Source organism: Choloepus didactylus, chromosome X, assembly GCF_015220235.1.
Source record: "Choloepus didactylus isolate mChoDid1 chromosome X, mChoDid1.pri, whole genome shotgun sequence".
Taxonomy (NCBI): domain Eukaryota; kingdom Metazoa; phylum Chordata; class Mammalia; order Pilosa; family Megalonychidae; genus Choloepus; species Choloepus didactylus.
The window spans coordinates 157,003,142-157,025,319 of NC_051334.1; the positions used below are offsets into that span (position 1 = coordinate 157,003,142).

At 35.7% G+C, this 22,178-nt stretch overlaps 1 pseudogene; it reads right to left on the reverse strand.

Moving 5' to 3' along the window:
• Positions 1–6,476: 6,476 nt before the first annotated feature.
• LOC119522413 lies at positions 6,477–13,989 on the reverse strand (annotated as a pseudogene).
• Between the last annotated feature and the right edge of the window lie 8,189 nt (positions 13,990–22,178).

The window sequence follows — 22,178 nt, forward strand, 5'->3', positions numbered from 1 at the left end:
TGTCCTGTCTGTAGGTCCTCAGCCAGCACTATTATCTGAAGGCTTACACATTTGTTAACCTTGTAAGGGATTCCCTCATAGCATCACATTGAATCAAGGGACTGTGGTGGTTTGAAGCTGTATGTATTCTAGAAAACATGTTCTTAAATTTAATCCATTCCTGTGAATGTGAACCCATTTGAAGTAGGACCTGTGGATGAGGTTACTTCATTTAAGGTGTGGCCCAACTCAATCAGGATTCACCTTAATCCTATTACTGGAGTGCTTAAAAGCAAAGTGAAATTCAGACAGAGAGAGAGAAAGCCACAGAGGGAGCATCCAGAGGCAGGATATCAATGGAATCTGGTAAAGAAGGGAGAGACCTGGAAGTGTCATCATAGGCCGTTCCATGTGACAAAGGAGTCAAGTATCAATGGTAACCATCCCCAGAATGCTGGTGTTCAGGAGGAAAGCATCACCTTGATGTTGCCTTGGTTTGTATTTTCTTTTAGCCTCAAAACCATAAACAAAAAAATTCCCACTGTTAACCTGACTTATTTCATGGTATTTTTTTGAGCAGCCTAGGAAACTGAAATAGGGTCTTCTCTATATAGCAAAGGGGATTTGGGAGTGGGTTCATGAATATGGTATCCCCTGGCCATATCTCATACTGCATATACCAGAAACTCTCATATAATCATAGTATGGCCTATTAAAGGTGAAGCCAAAGTGTAAGCTTGGAAATGATACCATCTGTGGAACAGCATATACCCTAAAGCAATAAACAAGGTATAATTTCTGTGTTTCAAGTAGTTAGAGTACATGAGTTTGGGAACCAAGAGGTGGAAAAAGGACTAGTCTCTTAACCACCACTCCAGTTATTCACTTGGAGAATTTGTGCTTCCCATCCCCACATCTCTGGCTTCTGCATTTATAGAGGTCCTAGATCCCAAAGGAGGATGCTTTCCACCAGAGGAGCAAGGAGAATGACCTTGTGGAGATTAAAACACAATAAAAGTGAAATGTGAAATAATCGAGGGAAATACTAAGAAGAAAAATATGAAAATTTTATAAGTATACAAATAAAACATATCAAGTTAAGAATTTACTAGATGGATTTAACAGCAGAAAAAGTAGACAGAGGAAAAAGTCTGTGAATTTGAAAATAGATACATAGAAATGATATAATATGAAGGAAGGCAAGAAACAGGATTGGAAAAAAAAAATGAACAGAGCCTGAGGATCCTGTAGGGAAATACCAAAATGTCTAACATAGATGTAATTAGTGCTCCAGAGTGAAAGGAGACAGAGAGAGAAAGGGACAGAATAATTATTTGAAGAAATATATGGCTGCTATTTTCCAAAATTTGATGAAAAATATACATTTAGAGAGTCATGAAGTTCATAGAAACCAAGCAGGATAAACACAATGAAAACTAATTCTAGGAATATCATAGTAAAATTGTTTAAAATATAAAGGTATTGAGAAAATCTTAAATAGAGGAAAATGGCACATTACATTCAGGGAAACAATGGTTCAAATGATGACTAACATCTTAACAGAAACACTTTGGGCCAGTATAGAAAGGAACACCACCTTCAAAATTCAGAACCAAAAGTAATAATATCAACTCAGAATTCTATATCTAGTGCAAATATCCTAAAAAAATACAGGTGAACTAAAGACATTTTCAAATAAAAGAAAATCATGACAATAAGGTGCCTTCAGACCTGTACTATAAAAAAAAATGCCAAAGAAAGCTACACAGGCTGAAACAAAATTATACCAGATGGAAATTCAGATCTTAAAGGAAATACTACAATCTGAAATAGTAAATATATGGGTTAATATAATAGAGTATATTTCTTAATTTCTTTGAAAATAAATTTGAAAGTATAAAACAAATATTGTACCATTCTCTAATGTGGTTTATAATAAAATATATAATACAAAATTGTTATATGTGTATATCAATATATAAGAAAATTGTGACATGATAGAATGGTATGTGGGCAATTACATAAACCTATACAGTTGTGAGTTTTCCACATTTTGTATGAAGTGAGACAATATTAACTCTATGTAGGCTGTGAAAAGGTAATGGTATACATTGTAATACATAGAAGAACCTCTAAAATAAATTCAAAGTATAGTTAACAATTAAATAGTTGAAGATGGAAGAAAATGGCAGGATAGAGAGGAGTGGAATCTAGTTTGTCCCCCGGAACAACTAATAAACAACCAGGAATAACTAATAAATAATCTGGAATAACTGCAGGGGGACAAATATGACTGTCCACTCATCATACACCAACCTGAATTGGGAGGAATGCCCAAGATTGCAGCACAAAATCTATAAGTAAAAACTGCAGATCCAAGCCAGGAGCCCCCTCCCCCAATGGCCCAAACTGCAAAGCCTCATGGTGCTAGAAAGCAGCATTCTCCCAGCAAGCAAATATAGCTTGGCTGAGCTCCAACTAGGGTTTTAATTAACAAAAGTGGACTGCTCAATACAAAATATGAATCCCCAACAAGCAGACAGGCTTTTGGTGATGACTGACCTTGGAGAGCTGGAGGGTGACTGAAGATTGGCCCTGAAGGGGGATTTCTGTCCCTTTTTCAGCTCGGTGGAGAAAGCCTCAGCCATTTTCAGCTCTCAGTGCTCTGACCCAGACAAGGGTGGAGATAGCACAGGCAGAGAGACTATTCAAATGCTAATGACCTCTCCCTAGGGGTGTATCTTCCCTAAGAAGAAAGAGGAGGGGCCCAGCTCAACTACCCACCTTCCATTCAGAGCCAGACCCCAGAGCTGGGGGAAAACAGCCATGGGCCACACCTCCTTACAGCAGTCTGGAGCTACAGGCTGACAGGTGCCAGCTGCTGGGTGAAAAGCACAGTGACTTGAGGACTCAGAGGGTGTACTAATCTTCTAAGACATCCTCAGGGAAACAAGATACTATTCCCTCCTTCCAAGACCTGAGCCCATTCTGGTCTGGGAAAACCTGATTGGGGTAACCAAGGAAACCAGATGCCAAGACAACAGAAAACTACAACCCACACTAAGAAAAACAAAGTTATGGCCCAGTCAAAGGAACAAACTTACACTTCAACTGAGATACAGGAATTTAAACAACTAATACTAAATCAGTGCAAAAAGTTTAGGGAAGATATGGAAAGTTTAGGGAAGCATATAATGAAACACTGGGTGTATGTGAGGTAGAAATTGAAAGTTCGAAAAACAACTGGAAGAAACTATGGAAATGAAAGGCACATCATAAGAGATGAAAGACACAATGGAAACATACAACAGCAGATCTCAAGAGGCAGAAGAAAACACTCAGAAACAGGAGAACAAGGCACTTGAAAGTCTACACACAAAAGAATAGATAGAGAAAAGAATGGAAAAATATGAGCAACATCTCTGGGAACTTAAGGAAAAAACAAAATGCAGGAATCTATGTATCACAAGTGTCCCAGAAGGAGAAGAGAAAGGAAAAGGAACAGAAGCAATAATAGAGGAAATAATGAAAATTTCCCATCTCTTATGAAAGACATAAAATTATGGATTGAAGGAATGCAGTGTACCTCAAACAGAATAGATCTGAATAGGGCTATATCAAAACACTTCTTCAGATTATCAAATGTCAAAGATAAAGAGAGAATCCTGAAAGCAGCAAGAGAAAAGTGATCCATCACATACAAAGGAAGCTTCATATGACTATATGTGGATTTCTCAATAGAAAACATTGAGGCAAGAAGGAAGTGGGGTGATATATTTAAGATATTGAAAGAGAAAAAACCACCAAGCAAGAACCCTATATCTGGCAAAACTGTCCTTCAAATATGAGGGAGAGCTTAAAATTTTCTCCTACAAACAGATAATGACAGAGTTTGTGAACAAGATAGCTGCTCTACACGAAACATTAAAGGAAGCACTGCAGACAGAATGGAAAAGACAGGAGTGAGAGGTTTGGAAAACAGTTTTGGGAGACAGTAGCACAACAATGTAAATACACTGAACAAAGATGACTGTGCGCATGATTGAAAAAGAAAGGTTATGACCATGTGGGGCACCAGAATGAAAGATGAATGATAACGACTGAGACTGTATAACTCAGTAAAACCTAGGGTGCTCATGATTATAATAAAAGATACAAATATGTTTTTACATGAGGTAGAACAAATGAATGTCAACATTGCAAGGTGTTAAAAATAGGGTAGGATTGGTGGGGAAATACAATCAATGCAAACTAGAGACTGTAATTAATGGAAACATTGTATTATGCTTCCTTTAGTGTAACAAAGGCAATATACCAAAGCTAAATGCCTTTAAGAGGGTAACATAAGGGAGGGGTATAGGCCTCTTGGCATTGGTGATGTTGCCTGTCTCTTTTATTCTACTTTAGGTTAACTCTATCTTTTCCTTTTGTTGCTTTTTAGCTGTTTTTTTTTTCCTTTCCTTGTCTTTTTCTTTTGTCTCTCTACCTTTTTTACTCTTCCTCGTCTTTGGGGAAGAAATGGAGATGTCCTTATATAGATACCGGCGATGGTGCTGAATACATATATACATGACTATACAGGGAACCAACGATTGTTTACCTAGGATGGAATGTATGGTGTGTGAACAAAATCGCCTTAAAAAATGGGTTGATGAAGAAACCTTGAGGGCACTATATTGAGTGAAATAAGACAGACACATAAGGACTAATATTGTAGTGTCTCACTGATATGAATTGATTATAATATGTAAACTCATAGACATGAAATATTAGTTACCAGGATATAGAATGAGGCTAAAGAATTGGGAGTGGTTGCTTATTATGAGCAGAATGTTCACCTAGGGTGAACTTAAACATTTGGAAATGGACGGAGGTGATGGTAGCACATTGTGAGAATAACTAACAGTGCGGAATGATGTGTAAATGTGATGGAAAGGGGAAGCTCAGAGTCACGTATGTCACCAGAAGGAAAGTTGGAGGTTAAAAGATGGGAAAGTTGGAGGTTAAAAGATGGGAATGTATAAAATGGTGAATCTTGTGGTGGACAATGTCCATGATTAACTTTACAAATATTAGAAATCTCATTAACTAGAACAAATGTATAACACTATAACTAGAAGTTCATAATAGAGGGGCATATAGGAAGAAATATATAGCCTATTGCAAACTATATACTGCAGTTAGTAGTATTTTAACATTCTTTCATCAACAGTAACAAATGCACTATACCAAAACTAAGAATCAGTAATGGAGGGGAGTGGTTAGGGGTATGGGAGGATTTGAGTTTCCTTTTTTTTTGTCTTTATTTCTTTTGTCGAGTAATGAAAATGTTCTAAAAATTGAAAAAAAAGTTCATTGTGTTGATGGACGTACAGCTATATGATGGTACAGTGGGCAATTGATTGCACACTTTGGATCTTTGGATAATTGTATGATATGTGAGCAATCGCAATAAAAATAATTTAAAAATTAGTTAAATTAAAATAGAATTCTAAATTATTTAAATAATCCAAAGGAAGTCTAGAAAGTCAGAATAGAGGAATATATAACAGATGGAGAAAGAAATAATAAAATGGAGGACATAAAGTCGATACTTCCAATATTAAATGAAATGGTAATGGGCCAACCACTCCAATTAATAAGCAGATGCTGTCACAGTAGATTTTTTTTAAAAGACCCAAATAGATGCCATCTGCAAGAAATACACTTTGAATATACAGGCATAGAGAGGTTGAAATTAAATGGATTTTTTTAAAAAAGAACAATGAAAACAGCAACCATAATAAAGTTGGAGTGGTTATGTTAACATCAGACAAAATCAACTTCAAAGAATAAAATATATGACCAGAGATAAGGAAAGACAGTTCCAAAGATTGTAAAGGGATAATTCATCAGGAAGTCATAATCATAAATGTGTATGCACCTAACAACAGAACTTCAAAATATGAGGTAGAAATTTACAGATTTAAAGGAGATTTTAACACCATTCTCTTGGCAATTGATTAAACAACTAACCAAAAAGTCAGTAAAGACAGATAATATGAATGACACTATCAGCTACCATGACATAATTGACACTTACAGGGAACACCACAAAACAGCTGAAGAATATTCACTCCTATCAAGGGCACATGGTAAATTTATCAAGATAGACTTTATGTTGGGTCATAAAACTTCTCTCAGTAAATTTGAAGGGATTAAAATCAGGTCCTATGTGTTATTTTGCCACAATAATTAAATTAGAATCCAATTACAATAAAATATCTAGTAAACCCCCAAATATTTGGAAATCAAACATTATAATTCTAGATAATGCCTTTGTCAAAGAAGAAATCACAAGGAAAATTAGAAAGTATTCTGAACTGACGGATAACAGAAAATACAATATATCAAAATTTCCGAGATGCTTTTTGTTGTTGTTTGTTTTGTTATTTTTTTTTTGGGGGGGAGCAAATGCTTTTTAATGGTTTTTATTTTTTTACAAATATACTGGAGAATCATGCAATGCTAAGAGCATTGAATGCAGTCCTGGGTCACAAGTCTGCACACTCTTTTGCAACTGGTCCTGTGATGGCAGAAACTTTCATCTCTCCTTTATTGTTTACTATGACTCCTGCATTATCTTCAAAATAAAGAAGCACTTCATCTTTTCTCCAGTATGACTTTTGCTGTCAAATTACCACTGCTGGATATACCTTCTTTCTGAGTTCTGGTTTGCCCTTGTTGACTGTGTCCATCACCGTGTCACACATACTAGCAGCAGGATGTCTATTCAGCTGTCCCTTGATCCTCAGTGTTGTCACCACAGTTGATCATGACTCTGACAGGAAGACCCAGGGAAATCTGGAATTTTGCATGTGAGGTCCCACCACATCCTTCCTTAGTCACCTCAAATTCCAGAAAAAGAGAGAAAGGATCGAGATGCTCTTTAAGCAGTAAACTAGAGGGAAATTTATAGCTTTAATGGCTTATATTATTAAATGAGTCTTGTCTAAAATCAATTACCTAATATTTCATTTTAATAAGATAGTAAAAGAAAAAAAAAAGAAAAAGAAAATGAGCCCAGAATAATTAGAAGGAAGGAAATAATAAAGGTAAGGCCATAAATGTAAATAAAACAAACAATAGAAAACAATCAACATAGAGTTAGCATAGTCGAAGTTGTATTAAAAAGAATAAATAAAATTGACAACCCCTAGCTATATGAATTAAGAAAAAAGGAGAGAGAACCAAAATCAGCAATATGAAGAATCAATGTTATCACTACAGATACAATAGACATTAAAATGTTAAAAAGACAATTAAAAATTACTTTATGACAACACATTTGACAACTTAAATGAAATGGGCAAATTCCTTTAAAAATACAACTTACCAAAGCTGAATAAGATGAAATGAAATCTGAATAGCCTTAAATATGTAGGATAGAAATGAATTCCTCTTTAAAAACCTTTCCAAAAAGAAAACTCTATGCTTTGTTTGTTTCAATAGAGAATTCTATTAAATATTTAAGGAAAAGATAAACTGATTTTACAAAATTTTTATCAGAAAACAGAGAGGGAGGGAGCACTTTCCTATCTTCGTGACTTGCAAAGAGTTACAGCTTTGGCTAGATCACAGAAAGCATGACCCATAATAGAAATAAAAATGAGACATTAGACTATCAAAGGACACTGTGACATAAATGAATAGGCAAGTCACAGACTGGGGAAAAACATTAGCAAAATATATATCTGAAATGGACTGATATAAAGGATATAGAAAGAATTTCTGTAGTTCCATAATAAAAAGATAATTCAGTAAACAAATTGGCCAAAGATTGGAAGAGTTAATAAACAAAAGGACACAAACAAATAGACAATAAACATAATAAGCATGCAAATAGCTTTCTATATCATTATTCATTAGGCCAATGCAAATTAAAACCATAATTAGATACACCTATACACCCATCAGAATTGACAAAAATTAAAAGGAAATGAAACCAAATTTTGGTGAAATTGTGAAGAAACTGGAGATCTCACACACACCATTGGCAGAAATGTAAAATGGCATGACCACTTTGGAAAAAGATCTGGGAATTCAACATAAAGTTAAACATTCAAGTCAAGCACTCCACAATTACTCATTACTCAAAAAGAACAAAATAGATGCTCATTAAAATGTTTACCAGCTTTGTTTATATTAGGCAAAATTGAAAATGGTCCAACTATCCATCTACAAATGGATAAACAAACATTCAATTGTCCATAAAATTGAATAACACTCAGAGATAAAACAGAATGAATTAAAGATACACATGACAACATATATGACTATAAAAATATTATGTTAAATAAACTTCACTGGAGTAAGTATGGTATAATTTTATTTATATAAAATTTTGGAACAAGCAAAAATAATCTATGGAAAAAAAATATACTGATACTTGCCTCAGGGGACTGTGGGTGAGGATTCACTGGGAAGGGGAATGAAAGAACTTTCTAGTATGATGTCCAGTACATTGATAAGTGTTTCAAATACACCAGTGTATATGTTTGTAAAATTCAACAAATAATCACTTAATGTTTGGGCATTTCATGTGTAAATTTTACCTCAAAAGAAAAAAAACTGTAAACAATATTGAACTTAGTGATATACATGCTAAAATTTGGAAGAATTATACTGATTTACTTTGAAATTCACCAAAATTAAAATGGTCTAACTTACTTAGGACTAGAGGGGTGAATGGACAGACAGGTATAGATAGATAGATGATAGATAGATAGAAAGATGATAAACAATTAAAGGAAAATATTAATGGTGTACTCTAGGATTTGATATATAGATCTTCCCCTAAACTACAGTAAATTTTGCTTTGAAAATTTTCATCATAAAATTATGGAGAACAAAAAGCAACATCACCAAAAACTAAGTTGCTTTTACTCACTTATCATTCTACCTGATGTATTTGTCATCCCTTAATACTGTTAAAATTCCTCAGCCTCACTTTGAAAATCCCTCCTCTATTGGATCTGCTAACACTATCATTCTCACAGCATTCTGACCACACTTACCTAGAGAAAGCTACTTCTTCCTGTAACCAATCATTGGGTTCTGTGACATGATTTACTATTTCATTTACATAATAAATAATTATTAAGAATCAATTATGTGTAAGAAACTGTTTTAGGTACTTGGGATATATCAGGGAATACAAGGCAATACCTTCCACCCTTAGGAAGTGTTTATTCTAGTGTGGGGGACACACAATAAACAATATATATAATAAATTAGTATTTTAAGACATTGGTGCTATGGGAAAATAGTGCAGAGTAAGAGGTATTGGGAAGGCTAAGGAAGTGAAGGACAACAACTTTCATTTTAAACAGGTTAGTTACAGTAAGCCCCATTGAGGAGATGACATTTCAGCGAAGTCTTGAAGGAGATGAGAGAATTAGTCATGCCAATTTCTGTGGAAGAGGATTCCAAGCAAAGAGAATGTCTAGAACAAAACCTTCGCTGGAGCATGCCTGTCATTTGTGAAGAGCAGCAAGAAGTTCAGTGTGACTGGAATCATGTGAAAGGAGAGAGGAATATATAAGGTCAGAGATGTAATAGGAGACCAGGCCTATTACTCTTGAGTAAAATTAAGAGCTACTACCATATGCTGAGCAGAGGAGAGACACAATTATTGTGGCTGCTGTGTTGAGAATAGACTATAGGGACTAAGGGTGGAATAAGGAAGATAGATTAGCAAGCTTGTGAGTAATCTATGTGAGGGATAACGGTGACTTGGACAACAGTGGTAGTAGTGGAGATGGGGAGAAGTGATTGAATATTGAATAATTTTTGCAGCTAGAAATAAAACAATTTCCTGATGGATTAGATGTGATGGTGAGATAAAGAAAAGGGTCAAAGACAACATTAAGGCTTTTGGCCTGAGCCACTGAAAGGATGTAGTTGGCATCAACTGGGATGGGAAAGATTGAATGTGTAGCTGGTTTGGGAGAAACATCAAGTGTTCAGATTTGAAGAGGTTACAGATTGAGATGTCTATTACTGATCTAAATGGAACTGTTGAATATGCAGTTGTATGCACATGCCTAAAATTTAGGAGAGAGGCCTGGAGAGAAGACAAACATTTGGGAGTTATCACCACATAAAAGCCATGAGACTGGATGGGATCACCTAGGAAGTAAGTACAGATTCATGTATCCCTAGTGCCTTCTTACACTAGCAGGTCAAGGAGAAGAGGAGGAACCATGAAGGAGACTAAGAAGTAGTAGTCAGTGAGATAGGAGGAAACCAAGGTAGTACAGCATACTGGAAGCCAAGAAAATAAAGTGTTTCAAGGAGGAAGAAATAATCAATGGTGTCAAATACTACTGGAACATCAAGTATAATGAGGATTGCTAATTGGCCATTGGATATAGTAACATAAAGGCCATTGGTAACTTTGAGAAGAAAAAATTCTTTTTAGTACTGAAGGAAAAGACCTGATTAGAATGGGTAAAATGTACATAGGGAGAGAGAAATTGGAGACAGGGAGAAAAAAAACACCTTTTTTAGGAGAGATGTTTAAAAATAAATAAGACAAAATGGGGCAGTAGGTAGTGGGGGATGTAGGGTCAAGAAAAAATGTAATGATAGGAGATAAAAAATCATATTTATATGCTAATGAGAATGATTCAGGAGAGCAAAAGAAAATAACATAGAAGAGAGAGGGAAGACATGTTGTAGTGATGTCTGTACAGGCAGACAGAAATGTGATCTATTGCACATGAGAAGGATAGGGCCAGTAATAGTTTCTTCCAGTAACAGGAAGAAAGCTAATGCATATTCATGCAGATGCTGGTAACTGTGTAGATATGATGAGAGTCTGGAAGTTCCTTTTTGACTAATTCTGTTTTATTAATGGAAGTAGGAAGGAAAAGTCATCAGCTGAGGATTGGAGAAAAGATGACAGAAATTTGAGGAGAGAGGAAAAGGTGTGAAATAGATACCTAGATGTGTAAGAGATTGAATGGACAAGAGAAATACAGTATGACTGCTGGGGAGTATTAATGGTCCAGTTGAGGTTTGCAATCAAGGATTTAAATTAAACTGAATTGCCATAGTTGTAATTTATTTTTCCTTGCAGCCAGAGCCTACTTCTCCCTCTCCCTTACCTACCCATCCACTCGAACCCACCCCCAATCATTCCAATAGGTCACTCAATACACGTAATTACAACTCAGAGATGCTTCTCAAATTTCTAGTATCATCCCCATCTTTGCTGTTATTTTCCCAGCCTAGATAAAGAATAATCATCATCTGCAGGACTGCAAATGTCTTAGCTGGTTTCCCTGCTTCCATTTTTTCCTCCTTCTAAACATTTTTTTGATACTGTATCCAGAATGATCTCTCTAGAACCCAAAAGCAGATCCCAGATCAATGACATAAAATGGAAGGGTACAGAGAATGGATATACAAGAATATGTTACATTGACTTACTTTCTTATGTGTAGGAATTTGAAACAGTGAAAACTTAAACATAAGTATTTTAGGATCATCTAAATGGCTATAAAGGCTTAAGAGTCAAAAATGAGTAATATTAGCCTGGGTTATTTTATTTTGTCTAAAGATGGAGTACCCTAAGATTTAGTAATTACTTGAGAATTAGAGCACAATTTTATACACCTATATAATGCCATATTTACATTTTGGAAACAAAGCTTTAGTTAAAACAAAGAATTTTGTTTGATTGTGATCTTGATATTTAGGATTTTGATAGCCACTACCAGCAGAGGTTGGAGCTTAGTTTTTATTTTGAACCAATCCTTCCACAATAAAGTGAGTCACAATACCAATTGTGAGCAATATAAAGCTCATTAAATTTGTGGTGAATCAAGTTTTTACCTGGAATGATTATGAAATGATGCAATTGGCAGAAAGACTGAATCATATTTATGCCTGCTCTTGGTGCAGCAGATCTTGTTCTACCCTCTTTTTTTGTTCTGTAGATAAAATATCCACTTTTAGAGCTCTTTGTACAGTCATCGCAAAAAAGCAAATATACATTGTTAGCTTTTAAAAATATTGAGCATGCTTGGAAATTCTTAATTTCTACAAAACTTGGATTTATTCAACTGCATTTTCAACTAAAAGGTATTTCAAAAGTAATGTACTATTGAAAATGTTTAAACCTCTATATTATGAGTTCAAAATACAAGAGATATGGTTCTCAGATCATGAAGTCTTGAAATTTTTCATATTTATTTATTTAGAACCTCTGTGAGAAGAGTCAGACAAGATTTCTAACACCATTGTATCGAAAGGGAAACTGAGAACAGAAGGATTAAAGTCATTCAAAGATATCCAACGAATCACTTGGGGAGCTTTAAAGATATTTTAGTATCATGTCTAGAGATTCTAATTTAATTCCTCCTGGGAGGGGCCAGGACACTTTTTGTTTGTTTCTTTTAAAGTTCCCTAGGTGCTTCTAATTTACAGCCAGGACCAAAAAGTACTGATCTAATTGTATGCAATGACAGATATAACAGAGTGCCAGATTGTTTCTTGAGGGCCCTTGTATTGTCCACATGTGGTTGTAGCGCCTTCATTAAGAGTATAAATATCCATGAGCTCTGTGTTAAATCAGCATTACAGTAGATTATTTTGAAAAATTCTTTTCTCTCCCTCATTTCCTGAGAACAATTTGATTAATGACCTAATGTAAAGGGATAATTTCATTGATATATTTGCAATGCCTTCTAAGTGACAGATTAAAGTACCTCTTTTTAAATTTGATTTTTTCGCATAAAAAGCTGAATCATATAATCCTTTTCTTATTCTCTTTAATAAGTTCTACTTTATATGAAGCCCATGACAGAAAATTGATAAGGATTATAAAAATCTGCTTCATTTTTGGTAAATACCAACATTACCTTTGGAATGGGATTTCAACAAAATGCATGTGGAAAACACTATTTTACTTTTCCCAGGCACTTCAATAACACTATAATACTATGTACTTGGTACCTTAGCTCTCTACCATTATTTATTTAATAATCATTCATTTCTTCAATGGTCATTTTCTAAGTATCTATATTAGATTCAACATATTGTGTTTAATAATATGATAATAAGAAGCCATCATAGAAGTTTCAGATATTACCCCTGCTCTCAAAAATCTTCTTTGCTAAAAGGAGAACAATGTTAATGTAAATCAGAAGTTAAAATCGTATGGCATTATAGTAGAATTAGAAATACTGGCATTGTCACTACCTACAATCTTGAGTATGTGTCATATATTGCAAATACCCAATCCTTGGAAAAAATGATATATGACTTGCAAAAGTAAAAGTGGAGAAGTTACAGGGGGACAGAAAATGCATCTGGAATGGCCTGTGAATTTCAGACCTGTGGTGGCAAACAAAACAAAACAAAACAAAAAACAAACAAACAAAAAAAAACCAAACAAGTTGTTATTCATTACTGTCCCTCAAGTAAGAGAATTCTTGTAGAATCCAAACTGTACAAACAAGTGCTGCTGTAATCATGGAATAGGGAAATACTCTGTATAAGAGAATAAAAGGTCAAAGGAGAAACACTTTTCTTAAAGGAAGTTAATATGGAATCTCACAATAAAAAGAAATTCAGTAAAAATTCTAGAAAAAAACAAGAATAAAATTTTACAAACACAATTCTAGAATAAATAAGTTTAAATCAATAGCACCCCAAAAATTTGTTCAAATGTATTACCATCTATAGAGAAAGAGAATTTGTCTGTTCTTTCACCCAGTTTAAGACTTCAAACTCTTTTGCAGCCCAGACATCTCTGTTTACTCACAACAGCATCACAGGGTTTGAATTTTCATTCTTTGATTTCTTTGTTGGCTTCTTTTCTTTATCATCAATCAAGTTGTCTGTTATGTCTCTTGCTATTAGAAGGCTAAAAAATGGTCTATCCACAACTATATCTTGCATTTTTTTAGATAACATCTTGGTTGTTTCTCGTAAAGTGGGTATTTCAAGCCAATTAAGCATGTCTTTGAGCACATGGCTTCAAATCACACTGCGTAGATAGCAGCCTACTCCTATAAATTCAACAGGCCCACCTTGACTCTTGTTCAACATCTAGTTAACTTATTTTTCTTTGATATTGTTCATTTCCCAATTTTTCTAAAAATCTTGCCATAACCATGAATAGCCCTTTCTCTGACAATTACTGACACATCCAAAGAGTTACAGTCTATATAATAAAATTTGTCATACACAGAATCTACATTCAGGCATGTTAAAAAGCAAATTGCTTAATTTATGCTTGATATTATTATATCTGTACTAAAAAACATGTTATTATTTGAAGTCGTCAATTTTCTATCTGCCCTAAATCCTCAATTTAATACATTTTATTAGAGAATATAAAGCATGACTCCTTCCTCTAAAGTGTAGGAATCACTGAAACACTTCTTAAAAAAATTAAAGTGGCTCTACCTTTCTAATGTATGAAGATAATAAACTGTAAAGTTATTGATCCACTAATTGCTAGTTACTAAAATAAATCTTAAATGATTGTAAGTGTTATCAAGCTGCATTACAGCAATGACACTTCCTCATTGTCTTTACAAAACTCAGACATAAAGCTAACCCTTTCCAATGTCTAAAGTATGTTAGATTTAACAGTGTAAGTGAGAAATAACTCTGTATTCTCCCTGAATTCTGTAGCCCTCGTGGATCTTCGTACAGAAGATTGGCTAGTGTATTGTGGATATAAAATAAAAATCCAAAGTTTCACTGAAAACTTTTTCACGTGTGAATTTTTTCCAAGCATGTAGGTCATTCTATAATGGTAATGCTCTCTTCCATGAATAAATAAATAAATAAATAAATAAATAAATAAATAAATAAATGTCAAATTGTGACTATTCATTGAAGACAATGTTTCACTTTCATGGCTGTAAAAAATGAAAACAAAAACCTTCTCTTTTATCATTTTTCTTTGAAGAGAATAGGCCAAACTATCACTCCATTTTCTGGGATATGGAATAGGGGTAACTTTAGTCCATTTTAAAAAAAATTGACTAGGGCAGCTGAATGGCAACCATGTCTTAGTTTTTATTAGATGACTTAAGAAGGTAGCATAGCCCATGATATCTCTGAGCTTATTTCAGCAAGTCAATGAATGCTATTAGTGTATATTGCAGTATCTAGCCTATCCCCACAATTAGTCCTTTACAGGAATTTCTTTAATTAGGGTCGTTGTATGATATATATGTCTGAGAGAATAAAGACACATTTATGAGTAGGAACAGATTGCAAACCAATTGGAAGGGCATGGTCTGATAAAATAACAAATGATTACGTAGTAACAAGTATGATTAGTGTAAATGATTCAGTGAAGTGCTGAGAAGACAAACTAAGAGAATGGATTGAGTAGGATGAGGTTCATTAGCTTTCTTAGCATGTTGTTGCTCAGAGTTTTCCAATAGAGGTTGGGGAAAGTCATGGAATTAGATAACCAAAGAATTGGAGGGAACTTTTATAGGTGCATTAGTGTGAACAAAATCTTAGTTCTTGAAATAAGAAATGCATGAATTTGATCAAGACATTGCCTTGGCTATAGTGGCATTGCCCTACATTTTGTGGTGATAAGATAAATTTGGAGGGCTCTGACTTCACTGCTGATAAAATCAGACTTTGTAACATATGTTGATAACCAACCATAGCTACTGAATATTTGGGGAATTGGAGATTCGGGGTACTGCATTTTCACCTCTATTTATATTGAAATAGTGTAAATGATCCTAGCTACTATTAATTATAGACCTTAAGTAAACTCTCACAGTCTCTTTCTCAATTTTTCTCCTAGGATTTTCATCATGAATTACTGCCTAATCTGTAAAGTATAGTATGTGGGAAATATGCTATATGAAAATCATCAAAGAGAGGGCTTCAAATAAATTGTACTTTATTGTGTGATGAAAAATATATTTGTACCACAATGTCTGAAATGTGAGCTCAGTTTTCACGATGATGTTAAAGTCAGGAAAAACAGAAAAATATTGTTTACTCTGTATGAAATGAAAAGAAAGCATAATTACACTATTACCATGGTCCATGTAGATGAATTAACTGGATAGGTCAGAGCCCAAAGTGAGGGAGGGGCATTTTTTTTTTTTTAAATCAAAACTGCATCCTTTGGGTCTGTGATGTCTTAACAAACAAGAATTTTTTCAACTCTATCCTTTTATGTGTAATGTGCAACCTTGATCCTACATATCTATGTGTACATTTTACAAAAACAGTTTAGTATTTTGCTTTGGGTAAAAGAAAACAATAGCATTTTATTGAATAGGAAATCCCATTATAACATTAATCCTGGTCAGCAACATATTTCTCTTGTCAATTGTGGTTATCAGTTTGAATCAAGCAGCCTGATATTTTAAATTTGATTCATCTAAAAAATAGATATTGGATTCTAAACACAAATTTCCTAAGTATATCAAAAATATAGATTTTTCTATTCCAATAAACATCTAGACATACCCAATATTTTGCCATAATGACTACTTCAAGGTGCTTAAAAAAGAAAATTTTTATTTTTCACAATATAGTTTTAAATAGATAATAGTGCCATCTTTTAAAAACAAAATTAACTCATTTGACCTTTAACTATAATTTCAACACTCATCACATTTTAATATGACTTTAATAATTAAAATGCTATCCAGCTGATATATGGCAGGAATTAACACATTGACCTGTTTTGCCTGCATTGCCAAATCTATTCTAAATGACAAAATTCATTTAAATGATTTTTGCTGCCTTGATTAATGTCTGTTAATATATCACAAGGTGTTCAAATCTGGCAACATAATATATATTTAAAATAACCTTTATAGAACATTTATTAGGGCATACTCACTATGCTGAATGCTTTTGTAAGATACCTCAGTAAATCCTAATAACAATATCTATGAGATGTGCATTTTAGTAGCCCTATTTTACAGATTACAAAGAATATGCACTTGGTTCTTGGTTTCAAACAACAGAAATCATGTTTGACTAATTTAAACCTTAAAGGAATACATTGGAGAGATGTCAGGTAGTCCACAAATGAATTTGAATGTGGGAGGACAGAGGAAAACAAGGCATGTCTAAGATACAGTCAAAGGAAAATTGCTTAGGTTTCTGTTCATGGAGACATTTACACTGGATACTTACTGTTACCAGTTGCTTTACTGTCTCTGAAAACTAAACAATATGCTACCGGACTCTCCATTCAACCACAACCAACATGAATGATCTCTAATTGGTCCTCTGCATTATATCCAAATTCTACACCCTGTATATTTCTCAAAGTTGTTCTACTGCACCATAATTGCTGTCTATATTCCCCCTACCCCCCATAGCCAAGAACTTGATACTGTAAAATTTAATCCATGGAGAAGAAGGGCAGAGCAAATTATGTGAAAAATCTGATTCCAAAGTGGAAAAGGAGATGGAGGATGGAGTGAAGTGCAAGAGAGCAGGAGGAAAGAGTTGAGCCAAGCATGCCCAACTTTCTCTTACCAAATATTTCAATATTTCAATATTTTCCATCTTACCTTCTACACAAGTGAGGATAAAGTGTTATGGAAATGGATGGAATCATCAGGCTATTTGGAAGGAAAGATCAGGAGAGGGGAAGAGGCTTCCCATTTCAGATTATACAACTTTCTCCGCCATTGAAAAGCAATCTCCTTAAGAGTAGATATCATAATTTATGCTTGTAGCTTCCATTCTGTAGCACTGAGAATTGCATATAGTGGATACTCAATTGTATATTTTGCTTTTACATAATAAAATGATATGGGGGGAGGGTCTCTGATTAGTCTTTTTAAAAATTTTCTTGAGGAAAGCAATGAGCAGATTTGTAGTAACATGGGAAATTTTATTTCAATGTCCATATACAAAATGTTCAGTATAACTCAAGAGTTATTAAAGGAGACATAAAAGTTAGAATGTTTGAAACTCTTAAAATCTTGTCATCTGAAATTCCACTTTTAGGATCATACTGCAAGGAACTCTGTGGATCCACCCCCCATTGAAACCAGCAAAACCAGTGAAAACCATAGTAAATAAACATTTGAAGTTTCTGAAAACAGTCATAAAGGCATACAGCAAATGAAGAAACATTTATCAAGAAAATCTGCCAAGACACAGAAAGAATAGGAGGAGTCTGTAGCACTGGAGCTATGAACTACTGCCTCACTCCCCCCCTTCCTTCCCCATTTCATTTTGACAGAAGGTCCACTTCAAGCAAGTGTGACAAAGAAGATGGGGCCCCCTCAGTGCCCAATCAAGGATACTGTGTTTCACTGGGAGGGGCAATCTGCCAGCATTTTTAATCCCCATCATCTCCTATTGGAAAAGGCTAAGTTCCTGGTGAAAGTGACCAAAAGAACAGGGTCTCACTTCCTCCAAAGGGCCCCCAATCATAAGATGGAAGCCCTACCCCAGGTGTGGCAGATTGAGAATCCTGGAGCCCTAATTGTCCTCTCCCCAGATAACTCATAGTGAAGAGGTTTGACAGTGGTAAAGAAAAGCCCAGAAAACAAAAATATAGCACTCCAACAGTGCCCTGAGTAGTGTCTCAGAGATTTTTGCCAGGTGGAGAGCTTGAGATCTCTCCCTGAAGGAATTGACTTCATATGAAGCAGGCTGTGGGGGAGTTCAAACAATCTCAAAAGCAATAGCTCCTCTTAATTAAAACAAAGTAAAACCATAGGCCAGCTAGTTCACCAGTTATTATCAGGGAAAGAGATGGCTAACAAGAGCACTCCTGCAGTCATAAAAAAAAAAAAAAAAAAAAAAAAAGCATGGCTTCAAAAACTACCTTTCCTTGGATTTACTTGAAAAAGACTTGAGCAATTTATGCCCTAAGGTATTGTTGAAAATGAAAGAGATATCAGTGGGCTATTAGTGGAGCCTAATATCTGGTTTTGATATCAAATGTGTTGAACAGAGAGATCAGGGAAATTGAAATTCTAAGAGACCAACACTGTAATCTCTGGGTGTATGTTTTCAAGTCAAAACCTGAGCTCCCTGAGAAACAACACAGTAGTCTTTACTAAATAGTCTAGCCAAATAACTAGACACATAAAGATGCAAACCAAACTTGACTCAGTAGGGATGGAAGGGAATAACTGTGCTAGTTTGAGTTTGGATGTTTTGTGTCCCCCAAAACATCGTGTTCTTTAATGCACTCTTGTGGGAGCAGATGTATTAGTGTTGATTGGGTTGAAACCTTTTGATTGAATGTTTCCATGGAGATGTGACTCATCCAACTTTCAGTGACATCTTTGATTAGTGTGTGACTTTTGATTAGGTTATTTCCATGGAGGCATGGCTTCACCCATTCAGTGTGGGTCTTGATTAGTTTACTGGAGCCTTAGAAGAGCTCAGACAGAATGAGCTCACTGCTGCAGCTGAAAAAGACATTTTTGAGATGGCTATTGGAAGCAGACTTTTGCTGATGCTGACACTTGGAGACATTTGAAGATGTGGAGAGAAGAACGTTTGGAGATGCTAAGCTAAGAGATGAAGTCCAGGGTGTGCCTTGGGATATGCTATGACAGAACCTCCAGGCACTTTGAGGGAAACATCCTGGGAGAAAGAACCAAGAATGCAAAGGAGTTGGGAGAGAAGCTGGAACACAACCCAGGATCAGCAGACACCAGTCAGGTGCCTTTCCAGTGGGCAGAAGTTTTCCAGATGCCACCAGCCATCCTTCAGAGAAGATATCATTTGTTGATGCCTCAATTTGGACACTTTATGGCCTTAGGATTGTAAATTTGTAACTACATAAATCCCCTTTATAAAAGCCAATCCATTTATGGTATTTTGCATAATGGCAGCATTAGCAAACCAAAACAATGAGTATCTAGACTTTCCATAATATATTACCTAAAATGACCATTTTTCATTAAAATATTATAAGACATGCAAAAAAACAGTAGTATTCTAGTTTACTAATGCTGCCAGAATGCAAAACACCAGAAACAGATTGGCTTTTATAAAAGGGGGTTTATTTGGTTACAAAGCTACAGTCTTAAGGCCATAAAGTGCCTAAGACAACAGGGTACCTTCATTGAAGGATGGCTGATGGCATCCATAAACCTCTGTTAGCTGGGAAGGCATGTGGCTGGCATCTGCTTGCTCCAGGATTGTGTTTCAAAATGGCATTCTCTAAAATGTCTGCATCAGCTTCCAATGGCCTTCCTCAAAATATCTGTCTTGGCTCCAGCTTGCTATGAGCTCCTTCTGTCTGTCTGAGCTTATATAGTGCTCCAGTAAACTAAACAAGGCCCGTGCTGAATGGGCAGGGCAATGCCTCCATGGAAACTACCCAATCAGTGTTATCACCTTCAGTTGGGGGGTCACATCTCCATGGACAATGAAACAATAGGTTCCAACCCAATCCACACTAATACATCTGCCCCTACAAGAATGCATTAAAGAATATGGCTTTTTCTGGGGAACATAAATATACTAACTGGCATATTTCACTCCTTAGACACCAGAAAAATATTTTCTTTCCAAATACAAAATACATTCATCCCATCACAATGTCACAAAACTTAAATCATTTCAGTAACAATAGGTAAGTACAAGATCCCATCAAAACGATTTACAAGCATGGTCTATCCTAAAGCAAAATTACCCTCTGGCTCTGTACCTGTGAAACTTAGAACTTATCTGCTTCCAATGTACAAAGGAGGGACAGTCATAGGGTAAACATTCCCATTGCCATAAGGAGAAACTGAAAAGAAAACAGGGTTTAGGGGACCAGAACAGTTCCTAAAACCCACGGGAGAAACTCCATTAGATTTCAAAGTCTGAGAGTCATTTACAGAACTATGTTGTATCCTTGGGGCTTGAAAGAGTGGGAGTCTAACCCTTCCTAAGGGCCTTTGCAGCAGCCCTTTCCTCTCCAAATGCTGGGGTGAGTGCTCCAACATATCCACACATTGGGGAGACCAACTTATTGGCCCTACCCTCCTCAAACATTGGGGCAGCACCTGGATTCTCTTTCATATCCAGGGCAAATGCTCAAGCCCTTCAGAACAGTGGGGTGGTGGCCAGGCTCTCCCCAGTCCCTTAGGAATGTGCTCCACCTTCTTTGAGGCCTGAGGTGGCAAAATTCTTCCTGAGCATCAGGGCAGAAATCCCACCCCTGACCTCTGGGCAAACTCACCCTTTCCATACATGTGGGCCACTCCACTCTCCCAGCCCAAGACCTCTTGACTCCAGACCTCAACCTCCATGGCTCTGTCTTTGAAGAAATTTTTTCTTAAATTCGTTCCTTGTCTGTCTCCTCTAGTTCAGACAAGCAGCATCTCCATCTGTAAAGATCTCACAAAAATTCTGTTGGCTTCGCATGAAGAACACAGGGGTCAGAGCCATCAGAAAATAGAACTTTCCGCAAATCCTTTCTGCTTTAACTCCTTCTCCAATCCTGGCTTGTACCAAAATGGTGGCTGGGTTCCATGTTTGGTTAAATCCTCACATTGGGCTGTAGCTTCTGGGGTTCCACTCCCTGGAAACCTGGAATTTTCCAAACCATCAGTTTCTGGTTTCTGTGAACCCAGGAGTTCAGTTCTAAGTTTATCCCTCTCTAGTCACATTTTACTATAAGCTGCAAGGAGAAGCCATACTATATACAAAAAATTTAGATTCAAAATCTCATCAGCCAAGTATCCCAGCTTGTTGCTATGAAATTCTTCCTTCCCTGCAACACTAAGACTCAATTTTGTCAAATTCTTTGCCACTTTAAAACAAGAATTGCCTTTCTTCCAGTTCTCAACAACACATTCACCATTTTTGCTCAAGTCCTCATAAGAAGTATCTTTAGGGTCCATATTTCTACCAACAGTCTCTTCAAAGCAGTCTAGGCCTTTTCCATTAAGCTCCTCACAGTTCTTCCAGAATCTTCCCCTTATCCATTTAAAAAGCCACTCCAACATGTTTGGTATTTGCAAACTCAGCAGCACCCCACTTCTCTGGTACCAAAATGTGTTATAATTTGCTAATGCTGCTGGAATGCAAAACACCAGAAATGGATTGGATTTTATAAAAGGGGGTTTATTTGGTTACAAATTTACAGTCTTAAGGCCATAAAGTGTCCAAGGCAACAAGGTACCTCCATTAAGGGATGGCCAATGGTGTCCATAAACCTCTATTAACTGGGA